This window comes from Hirundo rustica, chromosome 5 (genome assembly GCF_015227805.2).
Source record: "Hirundo rustica isolate bHirRus1 chromosome 5, bHirRus1.pri.v3, whole genome shotgun sequence".
Taxonomy (NCBI): Eukaryota; Metazoa; Chordata; class Aves; order Passeriformes; family Hirundinidae; genus Hirundo; species Hirundo rustica.
Window position 1 is genome coordinate 2,729,031 of NC_053454.1, and position 16,554 is coordinate 2,745,584.

The window sequence follows — 16,554 nt, forward strand, 5'->3', positions numbered from 1 at the left end:
TGGCATCAGATCTGTGCCATAGGATGGGGAATGTGTGAGTGCTCCTTTCAGCACATGGCTGGGCTGTAGAACTAATTTTTATGATCATAGCTCATGATCTAGGAACCTGTTTTCCATCCTCTGGTCTGTCCTGTGCCTTCCAATGGAGTCTGACATGGAAATACCCATATTTATGCCATGTTAGCTTAAAGTAGCTGACTTTGAGAAGCTCACACTAGCTTTCACCCTGCCCATTCACAAGCTGTGTCTCTGTATTGGTTTGTATTGATGGTGGAGACACCAAAACTCACCTGATGGTCGTTCTCACAGTTTCTGTGCTTGGTATGTTCACACCTTACTGATCCACACCTGGCTATTAATACCTTGTCCAAGGCCATGGGGAGTCTGTGATGGAGCAGAAACACAAATGCTGGGCAGCACCCAAATCCTTAATCCAACCCAATCCATGTGTGCTGCAGTTGTCTTGCAGACTCGCACTACTCTGAATATAAAAGAATTAAAATTGCCAGAAAACTTGCCTTCTGCTTCTGGGCTTTCCTGGTTTCTCTCTGTGCATCTCCCTTGTGGATCCCATATGTAAACATAGAGCAAATGGAGGCTGATGCCAGCTGAAGAATTGCTGCAGTACAGACATGAAATGATGCTTCCCCCTAGTATCCTTATCATTCCTAATCCTTTCCTAATCTACTGGCAGGGAAGGCAGGACCATGTTCAAGCTCCAGCCGCCCGTCTGGGATGGATGCAGAGACGCAACTTTGCACATACATTACTCTGCTCCTGCCAGCTCCACAACAATCACAAAATTTGCCATTTGAAATAAGAGTGGTGGAAGCACAACCCCAGGAGCATATGGCAGTGCAAAAAGCTTGTAGATATGCAGTGGGCAGCAAAAGTGTCAGCAGTGGGTTTGAACCCTTCCTAGCAAACAGGTTATGAAGCAGGCAAACCATCCCAGTATGACAAATGAAATCTACACATTTCAGACTCTTTTTAGCTGGCAATTAAAACTCACCATCTCAGCTTCCTGCCTGCAAGAGTCTGGATTAGCTTCTCTGTAGAGTAACATGGCTTTCTCAGGATGAAACAAAACCTTTTTTTAAAATCCACATCCTCTGCACAGCAGAAAGCCTCTCCCACATGTTTAAATAAGCATTTGAAAAGCTGTGAAGTACCCAGCCTGAGTGAGCACAGGATATAATGGGCCAAACTTAACTTACATCAGTGCAGAGATAAACTAAACCCTTGGGGCAGAGTGGTTGGAAAGTGGGCTGGAAGAAAAGGACATGGGGGTGCTGGTTGACAGCGGCTCGACATGTGCCAGCAGTGCCCAGGAGGACAATGGCACCTGGCCTGTGTCAGCAGTGCTGTGGCCCCAGGAGCAGGGCAGTGCCCATCCCCTGTGCAGGGCACTGCTGAGGCCACACTTCAAGTGCTTTGTCCAGTTTTCAGCCCCTCAGGACAAGAGAGAAATTGAGGGACTGTGATGCCTGAAGCTCTTCTTCCTTAAGGCCTAATGGACAAGGCATTGGCCTCCTAAGCCAGGGATTGTGGGTTCAAGTCCCATCTGGGCTGCCAGAAACTGATGCCTTGGGAAGGCTGACCTGAAACAGAGACTGGACAGAGCTGGAGAATAAAGGAGATATTTATTAAAAGGCCTTTAAGGGTACACCTTGGGCAAGACAAGAGCCTGGTCAGGGCTACAACCAAGGTGGACCCAAAATGGTCACAAAATGGACATACGGTCACGAGGTCTCACACTTTTTAAGTCTTGGTCCATTTGCGTATTGGGGTTTAATTGTCCAATTACAGCTTTAGGTTATGCAGTCCCATCCTTTTTGTTTTCTCTCAGCCCACCGTTGTTTGTGCTTTTGGGCCTGAAACTTGTAACAGCTGTCCTTGGTCTGCAGCAGGAGAAGGATTTGTTTTGTGTCCCTGCTCTGTGTAGAGAGCTGAGGGACGCTGAATGTGAGCTCAGAACTGCACCCCTGAGCAGCGCAGAACCTGAAAAACATGAAAGCCAGAACTTAAGGCATCAACTGGAGCATGCACAGAGAAGACAACAGAGCTGGAGAAGGGTCTGGAGTGTTGCCATAAGACACGAAAGAAAGATGAAAAACTCCAAATATTTCAGAAGGCAAAGAGTATAGAAGGCTTTATTGTCTAATTCTTACCACCTTTTATAAGGTAGTCTGATACAGACCCAACATGATTGGTGAATAGGAACGACACCTCTCTGATTCCATTGGTGAAACTAGAGAAACAGTAAAACACCACCTGGAGAAAGATTGTTTTGGGAAAGGATTGTTGTTTTGCCAAGATTATTTTGAGAAGAGACTTTCCCGAGAATTTTTCCCTTGGGAAACGCTTAGCACTGCTAGCAGGCTAAAATCTCTTCAGACTTAGAAATGTCAGGCCCACACTGGAGCACCAGGAGCAGCTGAGGGAGCTGGGTTTGCTTAGCCCGAGAAAAAGGAAGCTTGGGGAAGCTTTACCACCCTCTACAACTCCCTGAAATAAGGCTGTAGCCAGGTGAGGATCAGCCTCTCCTCCAGGCAGCCAGTGAGTGGACAAGAGGAAAAGACCTCATTCTGTACCAGGGAAGGCTCAGGTTGAACAACAGATAGAATTTTTTCACTGAAAGGATGGTCAGGCACTGGAATGGGCTGATCTGGGGTGTTCTGGAGTCCCCATCCCTGGGGGTGCTCAAGGAATAACTGGACAAGGCACTCGGCACTCTGGTCTGGGTGACAAGGTGGTGCTCTGTCAGAAGTTGGACTCAATGATTGTGGAGGTCCTTTCCAAAGGTGATGATTCCCAAGAGATTAATGGGAAAAGTGTCCTATGTTGAGGATAGCTAAATGTGGAAACACCACCTCTCATTTAGCACAGCTCTAAGGCACAAGCTCACAGAGTGGTTCACAAACCCTCTGAGGAAGCAGGGCAACATGCATGCCTGCTCCCAAGCTCTTCCCAGGCATCCAGAGTTGATTTCTGTCAGAAAAAGGATGCTGGAATTTTCATCTGACGCAGTACAATTGTTGTCACAGCCTCCTGTTACTGGCAAACGTGCAGAAATAGCCGAAGAGCTGGAAAACCTTGATGGCAAGTTTGAGCTTGAGCAGTTGTAGGAAAAAGCACCAAGACCGCAGCCTTGTGACTCTGGTGCTTTACCAAACACATCACAGACGTGGCACAGCCCTGAACTGGGGCAGCTGCTGTGAAGGAAGCTCCCACCTGGTGTTGTGCTGGAAGGTGTCGCTGCCCACAGCGGGGGATTGAAAGTAAATGATGTGTAAGGTCCCTTTCAACCCAAACCATTCTGTGATTATGTGTTACCTGCATGGTGGAAACAGAAAATATTATCAAACCTCTCTCTTGGAGAGCCTGGAAATTCTCTGGTGAGAGATAAAACTACCTTCTCTCAGGAAAGAGGATTTGAGGTAGATTTTCTAACAAGCTCTGTCAACTCTGGGAACTCCCAGATAAAAACAATTAAATAATCAATTAAATAAATAATTAAATAAATATAGGGAAACAACAACAACAAAAAAGCCAGTGCTGGAGTCTCTGTCCTTCTTCCACTTAGAAGGGCCATGAACATTTCTCCTGGCTTTCCACTTGTCTCCTGATCTTGCCTTCCTTTTACTAGTTAAAATAATTTATACTAAACAATTTGTGACTGAAGCTTTTCTCTTTCTTAAAACACATGGACCAATAAGAAGGTATTGAAAGCCCCCTGTTGCCCTCAATGGCCTGCCAGGAATATCAGTGCTACAGTGGCTTGTGTTTTGGTGCCAGGAGTTACACTTTCACACTGCAGACAGCCCTATTTTATTATCTATGCTTTATGGATGGGGAAATGAGAATTCTGATAACCAAAAACCATGCAGGGAGGGGAGAAGGCAAGAAACTGAGTCTCTTTTCCAAGAAAAATAAAAGACCCCCAGAATGAAGAACCGAATGTGGCTGGTAGGATACACAGACCACAACCCCAAAGATACACACACACAATTTTTTACCTCTGTCAGGATCTAGATAAGCCTATCTGGTAACAGCAGCAGCTGATCCAATGACATGTGCAAAACTCAAATCCACCAAATATGAGAGTACATTTTACATTCAGGAAGCATCTTTCCCTGAGGATAGCATAACATTTTGAAAACTATTAAATATTAATCCGATATTAAACTAGCCTACTGCATGTGTGATGTGTAAGGGGGAAGTAACTATAGTTTTTACGAGGCACCTAAAAGCGAGGACAGAGTGATCCATGACAGTGGATTATGCTTCCTGTATCTATCTGCTGTAAATGTTTAAAACTATCAAATGTGGTTATATTTTGTGTCAGCACATACCTGGGGTGACAGAACGGGAACAAACCCAAGTGGAAAGTTGCAGAGATATAGTGAATAAATTGGGAAAAGACTTGAATGTATCCCACATCTGACCTTACACCCCATGATATTCTGGGCAGATTGCTCAGTCTCTTCATGCCTGTTTTCCACCCCTGGAACAGGAATATAATTCTTTCTTTTCTTTGCCTGTCTTACCTATTCATGCTCCAATCCCCCAGGAAGTGAAGTGGTGATTATTTTGAGTTTGCAAAGCGCACAATATGGAAAAGCCCCAGGCCCCAAATGCTGCACTGGTGTGAGCAATAATGAGACTCAGACACCTCTTTTCTTCTCACTGCACGGCACTGGCCACAACACAGGAAATAATGTCTGTTTGCCACCTCTGACAGGTGGAAAACTCTCCCTTCTTTCCCAGAAGACTTTATCAGGATGGAAAGCTTTCCTGACGGAAGGCTTGCCTGCCTGGCAGAAAGGCACGATTATATCCAGTCCTGGAGCCAAACCATCAATACCTGATGGATGAGCCTCTGTCCCTGGGGTGTGGAGGGGCTCCAGGAGCTCACACAGAGGTCAGCCCACGGAGCAGCCAGGGGATTATCCCAGGACAGCAAATCGAGGGAAAGGAGGTGCTTGTTGCAGGCTGGTGTTTCACAGCGATAACGAACACTCGCAGCCTCCAGACTGGGAGGGTTGCAACCTGTTCCACAGAGAGGAAAAAGACCATCTTTTAGCCTGTCAGCAGCATGGAGACAGATGGTCTTTTATGCACTAATCTTTTTCTACACCCCGAGAAAATCAAGGGATTTTGTCAGTGAGAAACTACATGGCCAAACACGCTCAGAAGGACGTATTTCAAAACGATTTGGGTCATTATGGATTAGGCAAGATTCCCACTTCTCTGGGAAACTAAACATCCCTTTAAAAAAGTGCTGTGTCAGACAAAATCCTCTTTGATGCACTCTGTCCTGCCTTGGCACCTCACTGTGCCAAGGGACTGTGTGTGGAGAGCCTGATCCTCCTCTCTCCCCCACCAGTGACCATCAGGGTAACGTTACCATTGGAATCAGGCTCAGAGGTCCCTGATGGGATTGTTCTTTAGGAGAAAATACTACTCAAGGGATGCATATTATACAAAAATTTGGCCAGCAGCCTCTAATTTTCCCTTTTTTCTTCTGTCTCCTCTTCCCTGCTGGGCTCTAAAAGACTTTGGAAATCAAGTCTCCAGAGGTGAAAGGGTAAAGCACAAGAGTGTGTTGGCCAGTTTGTCTTATTTTCTTCTCCCAGGTGCTCCCTCTTGTAACAGTTTCATTTATTCCACTTGAAATCCCATTGTTGTTAATCCCACTCAAAGAGGGAAAGGAAATATTAGAGTTGAGCTGTATTGGATTGTAACCTAAAAATGTGTATTATATTTCATCTCTTGAAAGCTGCTTTTTTGGGAGATGTTTTATCCTCCTTACTCCAGGGTGGAAGGAGGAGGATGCCTCCTGATAATGGCCCAGCCATTAAAACCAGGTGTGGCAGTGTTTCTTATCTTTTTCACCACCCCTCCATCCTCTAGGGGGACATCTTCTGATAATGGGCCATCAGGACCCACCAATGACGTGACACATTCCATCATCCCATTGTGAGATGCTCCACACAGTGGGGAGGAGCCAGCTGTTCCCAGCTAGATAAAAACTGGGGCTGAAGGACACAAGGGATCTGGTTTTTCCACTGGATTCCCGGAGGAAGACCAGACCCATCTCACCATCACTGGATTTTCTACAGGACCATCTCTGCTCCACAGGACCACATCTGTTACTCCAGGAGGACTTATCTGGACTGCTTCCAACACCCTGACCACCAGGGCGCCAGGTCATATCCCTGACTCTGTCAGGGTTTTTGTTTGCTTCGTTGCTTGTTTTTTTGTACTATTACATTTGTATTTTACTTTTTTTTTTTTAATATTCCTAGCAAAGAACTGTTACTGCTATTCCCATATACTTGCCTGAAAGCCCCTAATTGCAAAATTATAATAATTTGGAAGGAAGGGGGTTTACATTCTCCATTCCAAAGGACGCTCTAGCTTTCCCTGGCAGACAACTGTCTATCAAAACCAAGACATGAGCAAAAAATTCCATGGTGATTGACATTATCCAGTGAATTCACTGTACTTCACAGGCACCTTTTCAGAAATTTGATGATAGAATCATGGAATTATTAGGTTTGGGAGAGACCTTAAACCTGATTCAGTTCCAGCAGGGACACTTCCCACTAGACCAGGTTGCTCTCAGCCCCCTCCAGCCCAACTTTGCCATAGCTTCTCTGGACAGTGTCAGGTGTCATACACTGATCAGGAATATTAAAATGTAATCGCAGTTGTGTGTTTATAACTGACTCTAAAAGTTATATGGCCTTGCAGATTCCCACCTGGATGACCATGGCCAGCCAAACAGTCCATTTCTACTACCCACCGCCACAGGTCACTTAGGAGTTCACTTTATTCTTCCTTTTTGATCTGCGTATTTTTTCACAGCTTCACAGAATTTAAAGCCAGAGGGTTTTCTGAAGTCATCTAATTTAAGTTTTCCAAATTCCATCTGTTTTCTCCTGAGTAAATTCAGTAACTTCTGTTGAACGAAAGGGTTGTGGTTCCTGGGAATGTAATGAAGCGAGGGTGAAGGAAGCCATTCTGTGAGCAGAGGAGGTAAAAACCCAGCTCTGTTATGGGTTTGTTCCTTCACAGCATCAATTCCAACTCTCCCTCTGAGACTCTCACTGTCTTGCTGGGTGAGAAACAATGTGTGTTATCCCTGTTTTAGAGAGATGCCTGCCAGCCACTGGGCCAGTGCCTGTGAGCCTGGCCAGATGCCACCAGATAAATTGTCTAATGTCAGTTCTTCCTGTCTTTTCAATTCAGAGAATGCTAATTCTCTTCCCCACCCTGTGGATATTGAATTCTCTCCGGATCTCCTACCTCCTCCCCTTCAAATCTTTTTTGGTATCGACTGAGTTGCAAAAGTTGGGAGAGGATGGAGGGAGGAGCAGGAGCAGAGCCGGGTTTGTAGACATAAGATCACATAGCTGTGTCTTCTCAGGAAGCTAATAATGAATGTAAGTATGACTGAGGCAGGAGTGAGTCCAGTTAATGGGAGAATGTCTATCTTTATTCATTAAGCTCTAGGGGAAATAAAATCACACAAAGGAATAAAGCCCATCTCTATTATATTTTTTTATGAATATAAAGCAAAAAAGCTTTGGGACTTATCTTCAGCCAAGGTCGGTACCTGGTACTACCAGTATTAGATTTATATTTATGTCTCAATAAAATAAATTAAGAGGGGATCCTTGATGATTATCTACCCCACAGGTAGATATTTAAAATCTTTTTTCATTTCTTTCTAGGCAAGTATTTGGGCATTTTGATTGTCCTAGTTTTAAGCCTTATGCATATAGTTTTATGTATTTTTGAGGGCTCTACACTGACATCAGCCACCCCACAGTTCCAGTGCTTCTTACGAGCCCTCCTTTAAGAGTTCAATATTTGCTGTGAATTCATTCCTGTTTTGCCTTCCCCTGTGAAACACAAGCTTTTCTTCCCACATTCTGTTTTCACAAGCCCTGCAGTAGCACTGTCAGAATCACTTACACTTCACTGAGATGGAGGGAAGAACTGTAATTATCAAATAATTTACAGAAAGCAATCAAATATAGACAAAGCAATTTTACTGGCAGACAAAAGTTAAAATTGTGGCAAGCCTTGCAGAACAGGTAGGGAGGAGGTTGGAAGGAGACACAAGAGTGAGTCCTTATGCAAGGGTAGAAAAGCAGCTCCAACGTCTCTGCAAAGTGCTCTTTCTGGAAAGGAGCATTTTGGAGTTGTCTGACAGGATTGCCCAATGCCTGCATGGGAAATGGGGTGTGAATTGGAGGCAGTCTCTCTTCTGAAATAGTGGCACTGAATTTGGGAATGTCAGGAGCTGCTCTGTGATCCAATACACTCAATAGGGCAGCACCATTAAGGTCACAGAAAATTAGAAACTCCAGAATTGGAAGGGACCCACGAGGATCATTGATCCAGCTCCCGGTCCTGCACAGGACAATCCCAGCAATCCCACCCTGTCCCTGGGAGTGCTGTCTGAGCTCTTCTGGAGCTCTGGCAGCCTCAGGGCCGTGCCCATTCCCTGGGGAGCCTGGGCAGTACTCAGCACCCTCTGGGGGAAGAACCTTTCCCTGAGATCCAACCTAAACCTCCCCGGACACAACTCCAGGCATTCCCTGGCTTCCTCTTGTTGGCCACCAGAGAGAAGCCTGTCAGTGTGAGAAAAAGTAAACAGATATTTTATCAGCTATGTTTGTAGCAAGTTTTTTTTTCCCAGAATGCTTCAAGGAGAGTTAAACTCTAACCAGTGCTGACTCTAACAGAGGACATGTGTTTTACAACATCCCTTCCTCCGAGGAATGATGACTTGCAGAAGTAAAGAGCTTTTCCTCTGCATTAGGTTGCTGCACTGATGTAACTCTGTTCCCTGCATCTCTGCTGCATAAAGCATAAACCCACATTATAGAGTTATGCTGCAGTGGCAAGAAAGTTGTTCCATCCAGGTGTCTTGATAGCCCCAGGAAGTGAGGCTTTTACTGCAACAGCCACACAGCAGTATATTGCGTTACAACAGCAGTAGCTGCATTTTTTGTGAAAAGCCAAATTTTTGGTGACCAGCAGTTTTGATCTCCGAAGGACCAAAGGCAGCTCAAACTCAAACGATGAACTGCAGCTGTAGCTGTCCAAGCAGTGACAACCCGAGCTTATTTCAATAAAAAGGCAGGAAATTCTTTCAGGATATGATGGTCTGTAAGCACAGCAGCACATCACAGCATAGATCAATTCACAGGCACTTACCAAGAAGAAATTTTTTTTTGCTAATATTTATTTAAATCAATCCAACTATGTATTATGTGATTTATATAATATGCCACCTGTCCAAATTATTGGTTTTATTTTTAAAGGAGTGAGAATACATACCTGAGCTGAGACCTGGTTTAAAGAAAAAAAAAAAAAAAGATAGATACAACCTTAATTCCTGCTTTGAGTTCAGAAATGAAGCAGGATTTTTCTATCAGACTTGCTGCAAAATCAGAATAGCAGCAAATACTCCATTGTGTGGTGTGCATTGACAGGAAAATCCTGGAGATGAAATCCCGCTTTGTGACTTATTCACAGAAGGCAGAAACTGTGGAATCATGTGATTTTTAATTTTGAAGTGCTGGAGAATTTGAACAATAAGTGTTAGATACAATGCATCTGAAAAGGTGTTGCTATAAATGAAGGCACAGTGAGAAAATTTCCCCTAACTGCTAGGGAAGGGAATCAGCACAGAATAAGGCCCACAATCTGTCTGCCTTAACTCTCTGACTTGTCACCTCAACTATTCATTTAATAATTTTTTTCTGCCTTAACAGCGCTGAGGTTTCTCTCTTACCTTCAAATTGCCCTAGAAACTTTAATCATTGCAGGGATTATTACAATAACTATTTCAAATTATTGCTGTAATTCAGAGCATACAGGTCTGCAGAAAACATTATCGCTTCTCCTGAAATGAAAACTGCATGGCCTTAAGTGTAATGTTGTTACCATTTTTCTGTAATTAACTGCTGAAAATCTGACTTAAATTTACAAAGACATCGGTCAAGTTAATTGTCTTGTTGCTTAGCAAGAGAGAAGGAGAACGCAGTAGGGTTACTGGAGCAGCAGCTACCTATGGTTAATGAAGATTTTGAAATCCTGGTTTGTTGAGACCCACGCAGCTTCAGAAATATCATTTCCCACAACCTGCAGAGCTGCAGGAACAATGACTTGTTTCCAAAACTTCTGCAGATTAACAATGAAGTCTTGGCAGTTAAGTCTAAAGGCAGGTAAAAGCAACCAAAAAAAGTAATACAAAAAGCTCTGCCGTCTGAAGATTTCCAGTCTGTTATCTCCTTAGTTCACTCAGAAAAAGGTGCATAAACACCAGATGAGGTTTGATTTTGTTTGTTTGTGTTCTTTCTCTCTTTTTTTTCTTTTTTCTTTTCTTTTCTTTTTTCTTTTTTTCTTTTCTTTTTTCTTTTTTTGTCTTGATAAAAGAGGAAATCACATGTTTTAAAGTATAAGCTTATTTTCCAAAGGGATCAAAGAGACAATCCCTAAATGGAGCATTATGAGTCAGACATCTAGTTAGTTTTAAGGATTTAGTTCTTGCTGATGCAGATATTTTACTGCTTATAGTAGTTTAACAGCATCAATAAAAGAAAGGGGTGTCAGTTTGGAGTTTTTGGCTTGGTTTTAGTTTGGTATGGGGTTTTGTTTGATGGTTATTTTTGCTCCTTTGGGTTTTTTCAGTACTTTTTTCAGGTTAGAAAAATTCCCACTCAGGCAGGAACAAGGATGTCAGTGTCACTGTCTTGGTGTGAATTCACAGAGGGAACCTGAAGGCTTTCATTTACCCTTTGTCAGCAAGTCCTCGGGAATTCAGAGTTCTGGTCCCTGTATCAGTGGAATTTTAGGTTGCTTGAAGACATCTGTGAGAAAACACATAAGCTTAACAATCCTGGTAACTAATCAGTGTAAAGATGGCTCCATAAATCTGCAACTTGTCGGTCATGCAGAAATGTCACAGAAAAGTGTCTGCATCACAGAATCACAGAATGGTTTTAGGTGGAAGAGACCTTAAAGCCCATCAAGTTCCAACTCCTGCCATGGGCAGGGACACCTTCCACTGTCCCAGATTGTTCCAAACCAAGCTCCAGCCTGGCCTTGGACACTTCCAGGGATCATGGGACAGCCACAGCTTCTCTGGGCACCTTGTGCCAGGGCTCAGCACCCTCACAGGGAGCAATTCATCCTCAATATCCCATCCATCCCTGCCCTCTGGCAGTCCAAAGCCATTCCCTGTGTCCCTGTGTCCTGTCCCTCCATCCCTTGTCCCTCTCCAGCTCTCCTGGAGCCCCTTTAGGCACTGCAAGAGTCTCTGAGCTCTCCCTGGAGCCTTCCCTTCCCCAGAGGAGCACCCCCAGCTCTCCCAGCCTGGCTCCAGAGCAGAGGGGCTCCAGCCCTTGGAGCAGCTCCGTGACCTCCTCTGGACTCTCTCCAGCAGCTCCACATCCTCGCGATGTTGGCCCCAGGGCTGGAGGCAGCACTGCCTGAGGGGGCAGAGGGGCAGAATCCCCCCTTCCCTGGTGCCCACACTGGGGGATGAGTCCAAGGTAGAAGGTAATTAGAGACGTGCCAATTAGCACCCCAGACTTGCACTGATCATCTTTAATAATGCAAAGGGCAAATAAATTTACCTCCATATGCAGAAAAATTAAGAAGCCAACCAAAGCTGTGAAACTCATTGCCTTACCAGACAAGTTATTTCTCAAAGAGATTGAAGAAGAAAAAGAAAGAGGAGCATGCTGCTTGATCGGTCTTGAAAACTGCAGAGGTACCTGACAAGCCAGGAGGAAAGGTCGGGAGACACCTGGAGGCTGGAGTCCTTCTGATTCCTGTCAGATGTCACTTCATCTGAGCTGCAAGTGGGCTTTTGGCCCACCAGTAGCTTCTTCATGGAAAGGGATATTTAAATTACTAAAGTTGAAGGAAAAACTGTCTGGAAATGAGAGCCATATGAGCTGAGTCTATTTTTCTGAAGAAAAATTATCTACTTATCACAGACCCCTGCCTTAGGATGAGAATCAAATCCTCCAGAGGTGCTCCTTTCCCCACAACAACTGTTGGGAGTCCAAACAACCACTTTGAAAGGTGCCAAATTTTTAGAGAGCTGCAACAGCTCAAGAATAAATCTGAACCCCTGAGTGACCCATGCCAACCCTTTAATCCGCATTGTCCTCTGTAGCCTCTTTGCATGGCCACTTAGGGTGAATAATCCTAGGGGGAATCCCATATATCCAGGAGGACAAATTACCCGTAATTTCCTTCTCCTATTCCTAGTTTTCATCATGTTTCTGGAATACACACTGATGGTGTAGTTTTATATTATTTTCCCCTACCAGAAACTGGCTGCAAAGAGATTTTTCTCTCTGTAATATAACCAAATAAATTAGCATCCAAAAGAAATTTCTATCAAAGACTACAAGTCCAGAGGCACAGGAAAATTGGTATTCCTGCAGAAGACAATTATTTGGTTTAAGAAGGATAAAGATTCTGCAGGGATTTGATACTAGCTTAAAAATTTTCAGGGGTGTTATAGCTATAAATCTGGAGGAAAGTAAAAAGCCTCAGATGGTCCAATTTGCTGACAATTTTACCTCCACATTTATTTTAGAAAACATATCTAATGGCAAACAAGGTTTGTTACTGCTGGGTTTGTCTGTACTGCAGTAGAATCTAAAATACTGCTGGAAGCTTTCCAGCTCAGCATAAGTTTCACTGTCGCTCTGAAATTTGCACATTTCCTCTCTTTCATGCACCGCAGAAGAGTGTGGCATGAGAAAGAAATCTCGTCAATGGACCAAATATTGCTGTCCTGACCGGGAGCAATTCCTGGAATCTGGGTCCTCGTCCAGGTTTTGAAAAAGCAATTAATTATTGCAGGTGCTTCAGGTGCTCAGCTAGAGACACCTTGAAGAAGGTGGAATTTCAGGACATGCTATGCTCTGAATAAAATTACTGGCTTTCAAAAACCTTGGCTTTCCTCATGCTCTCTGATGAGGAAAGAATTTTGAATTCCTATGGATGGATTTATTTTTATCAGTGGTTGGGGTTTTATTTATTTGCTGGACTGCTTTTTTTTTGGATTGGGTTTTTATGTGGATCAAGACTGAAATGTCGCTTCTAAAAGACTGCATTAAATGCTTTGTTTTAAACACTTAGTCTACTGAACAGTAATATTTACAACATCCAAACACAGAATATTTTGGTTAAAATGAAAGCTGAAATGTCACTCTGATCCCTTAAAAAGGGGTTGAGTGTGTTCCCTTTCCCTTTAAACCATTCATTTTATAGTCAAAAAAAAACCCAAAAAACCAAAAACCACCCAACCAAAAAAAACCCCTCACGCATCTGTGATCTGTGCCAGCAGGCTAGATCCATATAATTCACAAGTTGGCATCAGAATTATATTTCTCCCATAGAATTAACCACTCAATCACCAAATAATGCAGTGCAACACAATATATCTGACATTTTTAATACATATCCCTTTTATTTCAGATAAGCTTAATTGCACTCTGCTGTACTCTTTCAAGACAAACAGTAGGATTTTATTCTCCAAAGCACAGTGCTCTGGAAGAAAGCTGACCTGAGATCTATAAATTCTCACCAGAACTTCCAAAGGTACACAACTATCTGCATTCCCCCCTGATAGTAAGATTACCTTTCTTGTACCATTTGTCATCATTTCCTGGCTGGAAAAAAAGAGAGATCCACTTGGGAATTTGTATTAAAAAACCATGGATTTGCAAGTCTAAAATTAACTTCTCAGACTGATTTCTATGCCCCTCTACAGGGGTTGATGAAACCAACTGGCCTTTCCTTGTTGACTATTGAAGTCACTCTCTCCTGGAAAGTGCCAATCTGGTCAGGCACGATTTGGTGATGCCCTGCTGGCTGTCTCAAATCACTTCTTTGTCTTGCACATGCCTTGACATTGCTTCCGCGAGGATGTGCTCCATGATTTTCTCAGCACACAGGTGGGGCTCACTGGTCTGCAGTTCCCTGAGTCTTCCTTTCTACCCTTTTAAAATAATCTGATTGTCACCTTCTTGACACTTTAGCCCTCAGGACACAGATTAGAGATGAGGAAAGAGACCTCAGCCCTGGCTTGAAAGCCTCTGTATCCCTTTCAGGTTATCTCGGGCTTGACAATGACCCGTATTCAGAAATCCATGATCCGTGCCTCAAAAATCACCCCTGAACTCTACAAACATGAACAAACTCCTGCTCTGAAAGCCAGCAAAGGAAGAGAAGTGCCTCTTCTTTTACAAGTATCTCCCTGTCATTCGGCTTGTGGGACAGTCTCCACCAATTATAGAAGGATCCTACTTTTGGGAATCCTTGTGAAGCCTGGAAGGCTCAATCTGGGTCTCTCTCTATCAGCTCAGCAGCAGTTGAGGATCTGGCTGCTACCCTGCAGCGTTGCAGTCCTGGGAATGCGAAAAAGGTCACCCCTCACCTCAGTTCTTCTCTACTTTTTTTTTGTTTCATCCATTCTTAGCTGTCTTTTTATCTGGATTTCCTTTTATTCCATTTCTACTGCAAGACTCAGCTGCTCTGTTGGCTGCAGTCAGGGAAAATCCTTATGATGACACAGTCAAAGAGATTTGATACTACAACGTTGAGGACAGCATCTGGGAAGGGCAGAGTGAGGCAGCACAGCTCCTAGATGTCAGATAACACTCGCTAAGGGTAAAGTTTGGCACCATTTTAGCATGGTTTTTGTCTTTCAAAGCAAGCTTTGCCCTTCCCTTCAGACTGTGTTTCATATGGTGACCAATCAGATCTATCTGTGCTTTCAAAGTTTCTATTTAATAAACCCATGTGACTTTCTCTTTTCATTTCACCCCAGCCCCCATTTTATCACCATCTTTTAGACTCAGAAAAGTAGAGACAAAACAGTTTCTTAACTCCAGAGAACTGTTGTTGCCCTCTTTTCTCCTCATTTGTAGTCATATATTAACTCCTACATTCATTAAGATAAGGATTTTAAAACATGCAGACCTAATTGCACCTTCTTTCATAGTGTTCAAGTCAGTGCATTTTCAGAACGATGAGCCTCTGAGAGTTTAGATCAAGTAGTTACTTATCTTTGCCATTAAACCCCATTGTTTAGGGTGTTTTTAATCTTGGATTGCATTTTGCTCAAGCAGTTATGACCCGAGGCCAAACTTTATGACAGCGATGTACCAAGCTTGGCACCGCTCTTGTATTTAACACACAGATAAAATGATCCCTTTTTTCAATGTTGTTGAAGACCCTTAAATTCTAGTGCTGTTTCTGGGATCTCCATATGCTAATTACAATGAAAATTCATGCAGTGTTTAGATAGACAGACTAAGGTACCTCATTTATGTTGCCTAAATCCAAACCCAAACATTCATTTTAAAAAAAAACCCCTTTTTATTTTTTAAGTACCTTGCAAGTGCGTAGTGAATAATTTGATGAAAAATGGAGGCTTTTATTCAATTACATTCATACAATTTGCCCAGTTTGTATCTTTTTCAAGCCTCTCTATAATTGCCTACATTTTATTCCTTCCCTGCAGCTGTGTTCCTGAATGTATTTCATGGATTGTTGAAGTGCGTTCCCAAAATGTCCTCTAAGGATGTTCAATCTTACTTAAGCAAGGAATTAAATTTTTTTTCACTGAGTCTTGGTTATATTGGACAAGCAGGTATCTATTTGTCAAGATGTCTTGATTTCTTAACATTTTTGAGCTTTTGGGTCATCCATTTCATCAGCTGTTGACATCTGGACTATACTAAACCCTAGAAAAAGGAAATTACAGTGACATTCACATCTGCTTAGGCCTTGCTAGTGCTCTTGAGTACAGTTCTTCTTGCAAAGAGTGCACTTCTGAGACACTCTTTTATAAAGAATAATCAGTCCAATAGCCCTCTCTACTGCCATGACTTTCAAGATACTTACAATGCAGCAAGTTCTCTTGTCAAAGAATTGCAGAAGTGGGAAATTGTTTGGGGTGGAAGGGATCTTAAAGATCATCCAGTTCCAACTCCCTGCCATGGACAGGGACAGCTTCCACTGTCCCAGGCTTCTCCAAGCCCCATCCAGCCTTGTCTTGGACACTTCCAGGGATCCAAGGGCAGCCGCAGCTTCACTGGGCACCATATGCCAGGGCTCAACACCCTCACAAATAAATCATTAGTTTTTAATATCTCATCTAAACCTACTCTCTGCCAGCATGAGGCCATTCCCCAACGTCCTGTCACTCCAGGCCCCTGTCAATAGTGTCTGTTCATATTTCCTGTAAGTTCCCTTCAGGCACTGGAAGGCCACAGTGAGGTCACCCCTGAGCCTTCTCCTCTCTGGGCTGAACAATCCCACCTCTCCCAGCCTTCACTCCCAGCAGAGCTGCTTCATCCCTCTGATCATCCTGGTGCCTCGTCTGGACTGGCTCCATCAGCTCCAGGTCCTTCCTGTGCTGGGATCCAAGAGCTGGAGCAGCTCTGCAGGTGGGGTCTCACCTGAGCAGAGCAGAGGGGCAGAATCCCCCTTTTCCTG